General features: G+C 32.9%; 1 protein-coding gene across 1 annotated transcript in view; it reads left to right on the top strand.

Annotated features, from left to right (window-relative positions):
* The window catches only part of DPH6 (diphthamine biosynthesis 6), a 178,529-nt gene that overhangs the window by 32,690 nt on the left and 133,248 nt on the right, over positions 1-12,591 (top strand). The window lies entirely within an intron of this gene.

Below are 12,591 nucleotides of genomic sequence, written 5' to 3'. Positions count from 1 at the left end.
AGGAAGCGTCCTGTTTATTCTACATACATTTCTTTTTTTAATTAAAATGTCAATGATAATTTTATTAGCAGTCCTCCAAAAAAAATCCTTCTTTAAATTTTTCCAAGGTGCTAGAATATGAGATATCATTACTGCTGCTGAATGAAACAGATTAAACCTGAAAAAAATAGCATGCTATTATATTTTATTAATTCAGTTTTCTTTATTATGAGTTGATATGACGTATGTGATGATGTCTGCATATTTTTTCATGTGAGTCTTGTATGAAAGAACTGTGTGGCAAAATCCTTGAATAATATACATTTAAAAAAATCTGTTGGAACCATAAGCAAAATTTGGGTGGAGTCAGAAGTAGTACTGCTTACAAATAAAGGTGTAGGTACGTATGCTCTGGAATTCTCAAGGTGAGGCAGAACCTCCTAGGAGTATATTAGGAGCAGCTCCTTGCTATTTCCTCTTCAGCTCCGTCACTGAGTTGTGATTAGGGTTACTATGTGGCATGTGAGTGAGTGAGACCAAAAAAGTGATTGCCTGGAGACCAACAAAGTGGTTGAAAACCTGTTACACTGTATGTTTTTATACTTTAATGATGACCAATGATATATTCATAATTAAATAGAGTTTAGAAAACCAATATTGTGTTTACCAAGAAACGTCGATGGGTTTTTTTGCCTCTGAGGGATAAGTGGGGACTCTAGGGTTGGACTCAGCTTTGTTCTGGGTTCCACTGCATGTTATGATCTTAGTTTAGTTAACTTCTCTATACCTTGGCTTTCATATTTGTAAAGTAAGACTAGTAGTAGTACCTACATCATAGGGTCATTATGAGCATTTAATGGGATAATCCATGGAGAATAGATCATACAGGAAACATCAATAAATATTAACTATTACATACTTATTTGTCACTAGAAAAATACTTTCTCTTTCATTAGGGCCATGGAGCATTGCTGATATTTAACTAACTTAATAAGATAATTGTTATCTGTCATGGTTTATCTGTTGATCTGGTTCTTAGTGAACTTAGCTGTGCTCTTCTGTCTCTTTAGGAGTATTGTGTGGTGGAAATTCTGCTACTCCTTGTTTTGTCTCTAATTGTCTTTCTTTTTAGTACTTAATATATCAGCTCCTTTGGCATTGATGAATATGAGCTTATGCATTTCAGTATGTCTGCTTTGGGCTTTGCTTTAGCTTGATGCGAGGTAAGAATTAATTGAATATTTTCCAGGGCTTAATTTTTCTAAAGGGTCTTTTGAGTGACCACCTATTAAAAACTTCTTAACTAGGAAAGTTTTGTGGGCACAAAATAGATGTATCACCAAGAATTTGAAAAGTTTGTGTGAGAAAACAAGGTCTCACTTTGTTGTCCAGGCTGGAGTGCAGTGCTACAGTCATAATTCTCTGCAGCCTCAAAACGCTGAGCTCAAAGGATCTTCCGCCTTCAGCTTGTTGAGTAGCTGGAACTACAAGTGAGTGCCACCACACCTGGCTAATTTATTTTATTTTTTTTTATTTTTATAAAGATGGGCGTCTTGCTATGTTACCCAGGCTGGTCACGAACCCCTGGCCTCAAGCAGTCCTCCCACCACAGCCTCCCAAAGTTCTGGGATTACAGGTGTGACCCACCATACCCAGCCCCTATGAACTTTTTCAGATGATTTTGTTCTATATGCTTTTTCCTTGGAGTGTCAATAACATGATGAATGAAAGAGAGGAAAAGAAATCACATACTATAATACATAACTATTATTCATAATGTTTACACGTGCTGTATAAGTTGTAGAATGTTAAGATACATTAGCTTTTTTTTTTTTTTAAACCTTAGTGTGTTTCAGACATTTTTCTAAGTGCTGAAGATCTGGCTGATTAAGGCAACAGATGTAGTTGATTAAAGCACAGTGCCTGTCTTAAAGACTTAGCACTGAGTTTTAAGGCAGGAAATTACTGCTATGTATTAGTCATAATTATTTGTGATGAATTCTTTGCTCTTCTAAAAATATTCTGCATTCCCTATATTTTTCTTATTTGTTCATGACTTGGCATCTGTCCTTCTTTGTCTGGCCAGTGTTACTAAGTTTCTCCACAGAATGCTGTCTTCTTGAAGGCTCAGTATTGCTCTATCTGGGCCTGTTGGGAACTTACATATAATTCTTCATTTAGCTTATATTTAAATTATTTCAAGATTATTTAATATCTTGAAATAATTTGTCAGTTTATCACTTCAGGGTTAGAGTTTATAGGATTTTTTCAGAGATAAGTTTCTCTCCCCTGGTCTTCCCCAATAGAGAGCAGATAATTAACATATGAACATAGGTTTTTAGTACTTCCACCAAAGTAACACTATATGGTATTTGCCACAGTGAAGTCATATGATTCAGAACTAAAATTAAATCAAACTTCCAATTCAATGTATCCTGAGGTCATGGATTAGATACTGTTTACCTTCCTCTTTTAAATTAATTGCTTTGGAAAGCGAGACATCTCTCCTTATTTAAGGAAGCATCTTATTTATCAGATATTCTTTAGGGCTGTCATTGACTAGGTTCTATCAAAGATTAGGTAACATTCTGTTAAGTTTAATTTTAGGCTAATATCAAGGGACTTGTTTTCAGATGTTCTGGAGCATTTATACTTATGTAGAAATTTTGTCTTTAGCTTTAAATGGCTCCTTTATGCTATTTTGCATAATACATCTTCTCAAACTGTTACTTGCAAATATTTTAAATACAACAATGTTATATAATAGGTAAAACTAACTTAGTTTGTGAGGATTCTACATAGTTATAAGATTTTATTTACATAGTCATAAGATGCCAAACTTATATTAATGTTTTCTTCTTTGTGGTTGAGAATTACTGAGTCCCTACTGTGTAAGCAAATCGCAGCTATTAGCTGAATTCCTGGTTTTATATAACAAATTTAGTATGACTATAAAGTTTCCAACCCTTTACTCCATGTTGTTATTGACTTAGAATCAATTGATCAGTCAAGCAGTCTGAAATGGAAATGATGATGAAGCATTAGCAACCAAGGAAAAGACTTTTATGAAAATTTAAGGGAAAAATGTATGTTATAAATTACTTATTAACATAATAGCTAAAATACTGTTTTATAAAAAGGTTTTTAGCTTGTCAATCATATACATATTTGAGTGTTATAATGTTCATTATCTGGACATGTTAAAGATATGTTTAATTATGTTTAGGAAGAGAAAAAAGTAGTCTGTGTACCTGTCAACTTTGTAGAAAACAAAGTTAGGATCTGTAAAGTTTGTTTTTTTTATGATTTGATAAAGTAACCAGTTTCTTTCCTTATAGTTAACTCAAGATTTGGAATAAGCCTCCCAAGACTAAGTGGTGTTGTAATTTATTTTCTTATTTACTGCAATTATTTGATATTTTGCATAGTAAAATAACATTGGCATTAGATGATATCCTTTTTGCTTTCTAGTTACTATAATAGATCTGACTTCTCTACATTATTTTATTTTAATTTTTGATGTTTATCTGTCTTCTACCTCTTAGATAGTTGGAAGAAAGAGCATCTTTCTTCTGGAACTGGGTTTTTAGTACTCCTCTTTTGGTACACATGCTTTCTTTATTCAGTGGAATTGTGTCTTTGTAACCTTGCAGGATACTCACCCATATTCTTCCCGCCTTGTTTTTATTGTCTAAATTCTCTGTTAATTTTCTTCGATACTTAGAAAATTGTGTTTTAAATTTAAAAAATACACAAAAGTGTAAAATATGACGATGCTCAAAGTTCAACCATTTCAAGTTAACACTTTGACATATTTTTGTGCATGCACATATATTTAACACATACATAGATGCATACACCTGTGTGTGGTATTTCTGTACTTGTACATTCCTTTTTTTAAACTTAAAATACCAGAAATATTTTTCTTTGCCATTAAAATCTCTTCAGTAAGATAATTTAATGGCTACTTAATATTCTGTCATGTGTCTGTATAATAATTTTTTTAATGATTCTCTAATTTTGTAAATTAGGTAGAACCTAATTTTAACTATAAATAATAGCCCTTTGATGTGATCCATAAATTATTGTCTACATTTTAAAATTAATTCCTTGGGATGCATTTTCAGATGCAGAATTAATGGATCAAAGTATATGATTATTTTTAAGGCCATTGAAACATATTGCCTAGTTGATTTCTATAAATGATACACCTGCTTGTGAATTCATTATTTGTATTTTAAAATTCAAATTCTTTGTTTAATGTATCTGAAACCTTAACTTGAAATTGTTTTTACAATTCTTTGCATTTGGTGAACTCAAGGTGGGAGTAGCATTCTGCCCATCTTTTGACTACATTTTATTCTTGGAACAAAACCAAAGAGATATGTGTTAGGGCAATTCAGTCATGTAATACAAGGCATAAGGTGACTTTTTCCCCTTATTGTGAGAAGTCAGTTTCCAGGGATTTAAAGGAGCTAAAGTAGATCGATGACCAGTGGCCTCATGTGCTAGATTTTAGTATACTTTATACTAAAAATGTGCTATGTGGATGAACACAGATATAGGTAGAGACATGCATAGATGTTATTTTTTAAACAGTTACAGATGTGATGCTAATTTTAACTTATTTTTTCTGCTAGGTTCTGTTTTCCAACTAGCCACACTCTTCTGCTCCTGGATATCAACTGACTTATTTTCTGTTGGCATCATTGAGTTTGACAGCATTTAAAAATGATTTCTGATTTTCTCTGAGTAAATCAATGGTGGTAGAATATTGGCTTAGTAAAAGTAGTTTAATCATTTTGGGCATATTTTTTATATCAAACATGTAAGATTTTAGGTATATTTCACTTTGTACAAATTATTACTGCAGGTTTAAACCACTACTTTATCCCATTAATATCCCATAGAAAATACTTTATGTTCACTAAATATCCCATAGAAAATACTTTATGCTTCCTGTTTTTTATGAACTTTTATTATTAATGTTGACAATTTCTATTATGGCATTAAAAACAAAACAAAACTGTAGTGCTACTATTTTAAACCTAGTTACTGGATTAAATATTATAATAGCTCATTTGTGAGAATAAAATAATGTTTATTTTGTGGTTATTATTACTAAATCATTATTTAGACTTTGCAAAATAATGTATCACCATCTTGGAATTGTAATACCTTTCTCTTTTGGTCATTTTAGTTTCTTAGACCTAATTCTCTCTATTTTTGTTTGTACTTTTGATGAAGTTAGGGAATATTTCCTTCTGTGACACTTTTTTTTTTTTTCAATGGCAATCTCTTGGTCGTTTCTCGTCGGTGATAGGAAAATGCTGCTATTACACTGACTTGAGTATGGGGATAAATAGGAGTGTGTGTGAGTTTTGTTGAGAGGAGTATTGCTGCTCTTTTCCAAGCTACATTTTTTTTCCTGCTTTTCAGCTATAAGCACATACACATATTCACACTATGTACAGTTTTCATGGTTCAATTCTCCCCTATTCTTTTCCTCTCATTCACATTCTACTTTTTTCCTCTCCTTTTCTCTTTCATCTCTCACGTGTGTATGCATGTACATACACACATACATGAATTTTCAGGTGTTAAAAACAAAGATTACAGACAGAGATCTAGATCCAATTTAAACGCTTAAGTTAAATTTTCTCTTTTTTCCCCTCTTTCATTAGATTATGGTCATCTGTAATATTTATGTCTTTTTATGAGCACTGGTTGTTCTGTCCCTTCACAGTTTTATGTCTCTTTGTGAAAAATAAGCTGTGAAACCAGATAAACTCTTAGATTAGAAAGTCTTAAACTTGAATATGCAGACAGATCATTTGGGGATCTTATTAAAAATTTGGGTTCTGATTTAGTTGGTCTGGATGGAGCCTGAGATTTTTCTAACAAGTACCCAGGTGATGCTGAGGCTGCTGGTCTGAGTCTGCACTTTGAGTAGTCAGGTTTTAGACTCTGGTTGCCTGCAAAAAAGAGTATCATTTATTTAGAACAGGAATATTTGGGATTCTTCATACATTAGCTCTGAGTCCAGTATCTACAAGGATGGGATGTATATTTTCTTTCAAAACCTAATTTGCCATGTTTCCTCACTTTTCTTTGATTTAGGCAATTTTAAGCCATAAGAGTTTAAAAGATTTGTGAGTTTGGGATCTTCTGTGATGGTCTCACATACAGCTTCCCTAATTTAGTTTGCTACTTAGTGTATACTAATGATGACATGTATCAGGGTTTTTGGTGATTTAATTTTATGGTATATTATCTCCAACTGATGGTTGAAAAAATTTTCTGCTAGGAATTTTGGAGTTGAAGGTGAAGAGTGGGGAATTAGGAGCATGGATGGAGCACCTAGGATGAATCTGAGAAACAGGTTACTGCACTGAAATGCTTTTATCCTTTCTCATCCCTATGGTTACCACTAGAAGAATCACGGACAACTGAGTTGAAATAAATTACTTATTGAATGTAAGAAAATTACCTGATATATATGCAGTTGTTCCAGTTATGCTTTTAAACAAGATGTCTTTAAAATAAAGAGACCCACAATTTCCTGTACAAAAATGGACAGAGCTTCCAGCAATAAAGATGTGTGTCAGAACCTGCGTAGTGATTGGAAGGTGGGCTGGTTTCAGAAAGGAGATGATGCGACCAAGTTCTGCAGGCTGGCCCATTATTTGTAATACAATAGTCAAATGTGACAATCATCAAAACACCTGTTTTTTGTTTTTGTTTTGTTTTTTTATAGAGTCAGGATTTCCTTCTGTTACCTAGGCTGGAGTGCAGTGGCACCATCATGGTTCACTGCAACCTCAGCCTCCTGAGCTCACATCCTCCCAACACAGCGTCCTGAGTAGCTGGTACTACAGGCACACACAGCGACTCTTAGCTAATTTTTTTTATTTTTTGTAGAGAGAGGGTCATGCTATGTTGCTCAGGCTGGTCTCAGACTTGGGGCCTCAAGCAGTCCTCTTGCCTTGGCATCCCAAAGTGCTGGGACTATAGGGATGAGCGTCCATGCCCAGCTACCTGAATCTTTAAAGCTGATAGTTGTAAAGTTTCTTGGTTTACAACACTATTGAGGGAAAATGATTAAATTAACTAATGTGGCTGGTTCCTGGGGTAGCAAAAGAAGTCACATACTCCAAAGAAAGATAAGTGAGAAGGCTTTCCCCTTGCTTGTAAGCACTATGCTTGAAAATTAATTGTATTTTAATTTAGGACAAAAAAATATTCAGCATAGATTTTGTTTTTTCAAACGTTATTTTAAATCTAGGTACAACATTTAAGTTATATTTCCAATCTTATTTGTCTATGTACTTTCAATAAATATAGATTGCCCTTTCTTTAGTCAGCCTACGTTTAAAAAGCTTATGTTTTGCCATAATACAGTAGAATTATTTGTGTTAATGTTACAAGTCTCTAAACTGCATGAACATTATCCTGCTGTTTTATTGTTTTATAATGTAAAAGTAAATGCAAGCATTAAGAAATGTGCAGTGCTGTCAGGCTCCTTCAGGATTTAAGAAAATTGCTCCAACTATTGAAGAACTGAAAATAATCTTTCAGGTCGCAAAGAGCAGTAGTTATAATATTGCCGAGCATTTTGCTTTCTTTTTTCTCTAACCGTAGTGGTGATTTGAGTCAATGCTGAAGAAATTCAGATTTTATTTTATTTCGACAAACTGCTATTGCCTTGTAAGAATTACATATAAAACAGGATGGTTAAAAATAGGAAGAAAATAGAGGACTCATTCTTAACTCTACCTAAACCTAAATCATAAATCTGTTTCTTGTCATAGTAAAAATTGTACAGCCCAGCTTTATCTGACTTGTGAATTTGGTATAATAGGCACAAATACTTTGTGTTAATCACAAAACTGTGAAATTGTATTGTGTTGCAAGCTCTTCATAAAAATGAAACAAACATACAAACAAAATCTGAAAGCCAAAGCCTTCCCTAAAAGTTCTCACATGGGGTTTTGAATTTTTAACATGAAAGGAAGTAGATACTCCTTATGTTTTTAGCCTATTGTCCTATATGTTTAAAAATATTTCCATTTAAATGCAGATTTTGATTTTCCATCTGGGACTAGGTAGAAGCCATTCTATTACACTCCTAAAAGAATAATCTACTTTAACACAATATTTCTCCCTAAAGGGATGGTCTTTTCTAGTCATAAGGTATTATTTTTCTCAGAATGATATTAACATTCAGGATTTAGCGATTTCATCTTGATTTGAAAGATGTTTTGTTCTGGCAGTAAAAGGGATTAAGAGAATGTCATGTGTTCCTATTGCTAAAAAATAGCCTTACCTTGCTCAAGATTAGGTATTAGTAATTTTTAAAGTGTTTTGGGATAGGCATATGATTTGTATTTTTATGATGTAAAAAACTTTAAGCCCAGTGAAATGGAAATTGCCAGATTCATTAAATATCAGGTTGTACAAATATGGTGTTTTGAATAGATCAAGTAGCATGTTTGAGAATTTCTGAACATGTTGTAACATGTTTTGCATTCATTTTCTTTGTGCCTCGTAAAGAAGCCTTTTGGTTATATGAGAAAATCATTAGAGCAACTGGTTATTCCTTTCGGGGGCATAGATGTGTTTATTATGCCTCTGCATCAAAATTTATTAAAACTTTAAGTTAAAAAGGGATTACATTAATTAAATGGAATGTCTCAGGCAGAAGAAGGAAGGCTCTGAAGGCCTTTCTGCTATTTGTTGGGCAAAGTCTTGGTGTGCAGAATGTAGCTATCCAAGGCTTAAAGCACATTGGGACCTGGTGTGGGATGCCAGCACTATGCCCCTAGGCACGCTGTCATTCATCTGGCAGTTTAATTAACCAGGGGCTGCACAGTCCTCCTGCGGAGTCTCTTACTTTCAGTCAGCCCATTCTTGAGGCAGAAAATACGAGGGTTTAAAAGCCTGGAACATTCAAAAAAGTTTTTTCTCTTAACAAAATCAGTGTATACTGACAATTTTCTAGAAATAGTCTTGCTCACACACATACATATACATGTATATGTATATATAGGTGTATATATATGAGTTGTATATATATTTGTATGAATATATACGTATATAAATTTTATCTTTGCATGAATGAGTGATTTTAACAGATTAAAGAGTTGAAAACCCAACCAGAGTATGACAGTCTAACCTCCAGAGAGAATTTTTCTAGTGTCAGTGTGCATTCTTTAATATTTCTAATTAATGATTTATTAAATCACACTGGATAGTGAGCTCTTAATTATGATTTAATAGTAGCAAATTAATTTAGGCAATTCAGAATTGTACTGTATTAACAGATACGTGTTTTAATTTAGTTTGTTCTTTTTACTTTGAAATTTTGTCAAAATTGTTTATGGGGTAAATTTTAATGTTAATTTTTATTTCACTGTTACTGGAAATATTCACATACTCTGTTAAAATTCAGACCTGCACTTATAAGTATATGAGGTCTCAACAGTCAACTAAAAAAGATACATTTATATATCTGACTAATCACAACTATACTCATTCAGATTTTCATTAACATTACTGTTTATTTTCAGCAAGGACATTTCTATTCATACATAGAAGTTATTGTGAGAGAAATGAAAATTTTATATTATAGTATTTTGCTTAAAAAATACTTTTAAAATGTATTGTGTATTCATCTTTAGAATTAATGCGTTAAATTTGTGTGTTTTCTCTTCTCAGCTTAGCTTGTTTTATAATTATATTTAACATCATTAATAGCTTATAGATCAAATATTAGTGTCTGATTATTTTCTAAATATAGATCAAAGTTTATGTTCATAAGAAAGTATTTTGTTTGTACTTTAAAATTAAGAAAAACAAGATGACTAAATGCAAAAAAGGTATGTTTTCATTTAAATTATTTTAGCAGTGTAGGATACAAGTTTCTTCCACCCCCAACCTTTTTTTTTCTCTGACACTGTCATATTTTTTAACACTCTCACTAGAATTTATTTTGTTGTAGTAAATAAAAGACAAGTCATTATTAAACAGATTTTGCTGTTAATTCAATGTATGATTACCCTTTGCCATAGGTACTTTTAAGGGCTTTTATCCAAAATAAAATTCATTAAAAATGCAATTAAAAAATCTATTGTTAATGACTGCTTGAGTGACTGGCTCATAATTGGTTCATTATAATAAAAAAGCAACTGTTTAAAAATCATGACAATGAGCTACAGTACAGAGTGAACACTTCATTGTAAGGCCCTATGTGATTATAGGATCCTGAAGGTGAAGCAGAGAAGCATGTAAATTGGAGACTCCAGCACAACTTTCTCTTTTATACCAGTACAGTGAGTTCAGGTCGTGACCTAGCATGGGCTGTAGAAGTAGGAGCCCCTCTTATTTACAGTGTCCCATGCTGAAGAGTAAACTCAGGTAATATAGTCCACTTAAATGCTGGCACTCAGACTCTTCTTTGTTTCCCTTCCCCAGAGATCTTTACAGTTGACTTAAATTACAAAGTTGTAATCAGGAAATCTTTAGTTCTGTTCGGGCAAAACTAACAAAGACAATATTGTCATACAAGCCATCATTATTACTTGCCCTCTTGTTAATGCAGGAAAGCATGTAAATAGTTCTTTTTCAAGCTCCAGAGTATTTTTAAAAAAACATTCCTAGAGATTTGCTTTTGTTCAGCTATTTGGTGATTTAATATTTGTGATTTTTTTAATAAATTAGTTTTAATTCATTTTATTTTTAGGCCATGTTCCTAAATAAGATAAAGATATAAACGTGATGATGCAGGAAGAAAAGTAAACTTTACATGATAAGTTTTTCCCTTAACAAATCAAAGTTTCGTTTCTTTTTGTGTCTTGAGCTTGCCAGTGATTTGACATACTGTGTGTGAACTTTGCAGTGTCAAACTTTGCAATGTCAGATGTCAGCTGTTCTCTTTAGAGTGTAAAATTTTAAAATACTGACAAGTGTAAATAAAAATGGTCATTAAATCTCTCTGCTTAGAGTTCCACCTATAAGGCAAAAATCTTGAGTTTCAACAGTAGTTTAAAGGGCTTCTTTAATGAGCCCTATATTTCCAAAATGCTTTTCCTGTTTGAGGCTAGAAAAACAGTACAAGTTTTAAAGACTGATGACTCCTGCTTTTGTTTAGTCTACAACAGCAATATTAATGTTGCTTTTGTGTTCTGGTGACTGACTTAGGTGTAATTTTTCATTGCATGTATTAAAAGTTGAATTATTTTCAACTCTGAACTTCAGACCAGCCCATGTGCGAACTTAGTGTATAAGCAAGGCGATAACTTCAGGATCAGAAATCACTCAAGGCCACTCACATTATTAAATGCAACCAGAGAATGTTGATATTAGGAGTTTAATATAAATTAGAAAAAAAGCATTCAATGAGACATTTAGCAGTTTTTAAAGAAATAAGACAAATTTAATTGACCTTATTGTAGCTTAGGTAACCAAACTGCTGGGGTATTTCATCATTACCCTCTTCTGTGCTGCTTTGCATTCCTCTCATCACCTTATTTTGTAAAGTGTGTATTTTTTTTTTTCTCAATAGAATTAAGAGGAAGTGCCTGCAAAGGAAACAACCATTTAAAGCAAAGTAGAAATCACACTGCTTTCTGGTTGCGTTTTTCTTTAAAGATCTAGTTAATCCAGTTTATCTTTAGACTTACAAGCAAAACTGAGCAATGCACTTCCCATACTTGAGGCTGAGACAGCTTCAATCCACCTCACACTTACACACCGTTGAACATGCAAGCTGATGCCTTTGTGATTTGGAAATGGAATTTGATAAACCATTTGGTAAATGGCTATGTCATATCAGTGCCAAGTATTTTATACATGTAGGAATTAATGTAGCTGGGGAAACTATTCAGATGAACACTTCACTGTTTGTTTCATGTGGATACCTGGTAATATTTATAATTTGATGGCTATTCATGCTTAAGTCTTGTGGCTTGGTTACAGGCCTAATATTTCTAACCCTTTTTTACTTTGATATGTTTTATTATTTCCTCAAAGATTGCTTATGTAGGATAGAGTTCTTTGTTCACTGGCACTTCAAGAAAAAGGGTCTATACTTGTACTAATATTTAAACAGAAATATCTTTGTATATTGCTAAGTGTTGTGGCATTTCATAGGCCAACAGTGATTAATTAAGATTATGATGTCTCCTGTGATGCATTAATTTATCTTTCCATTTCCAGGGCATATTGATTTTGAATATTAAAGAAAGGCTGCATCCACTCATTCATCAAATGTGTTCTGAGTGACTGCCCTGTTCTGGGTAGGGGATATAACTTCAATAAAAGAATGACCCAGATATATTAGAGCTCATAGTCTAGATTATGAGTAACAGTACAATCTTATATTGTTATGTAGAGGTTTTAAAAAAAAAAAAAAAAAAACACAAATGTTGTGAAAATATAGAAGAGAAAGAGATCAGTTTTACCTGGGGATGGAGCAGGATGGACAGTTGTAGAAACAGATGAATGATGATTCATCAGGAGTGAGAAGATGACTTTCCAAACTGAGAGAACATTCTGTATGCAATATATTGATGGGACAAAACATGGCACATACCTCTCAATTTGGTGTGACTA

Source organism: Rhinopithecus bieti, unplaced genomic scaffold (genome assembly GCF_001698545.2).
Source record: "Rhinopithecus bieti isolate Rb0 unplaced genomic scaffold, ASM169854v2 scaffold_23748, whole genome shotgun sequence".
Classification (NCBI taxonomy): domain Eukaryota; kingdom Metazoa; phylum Chordata; class Mammalia; order Primates; family Cercopithecidae; genus Rhinopithecus; species Rhinopithecus bieti.
Note: the sequence above shows the minus strand (reverse complement) of the source record. Positions and strands in the feature narration are given on the sequence as shown.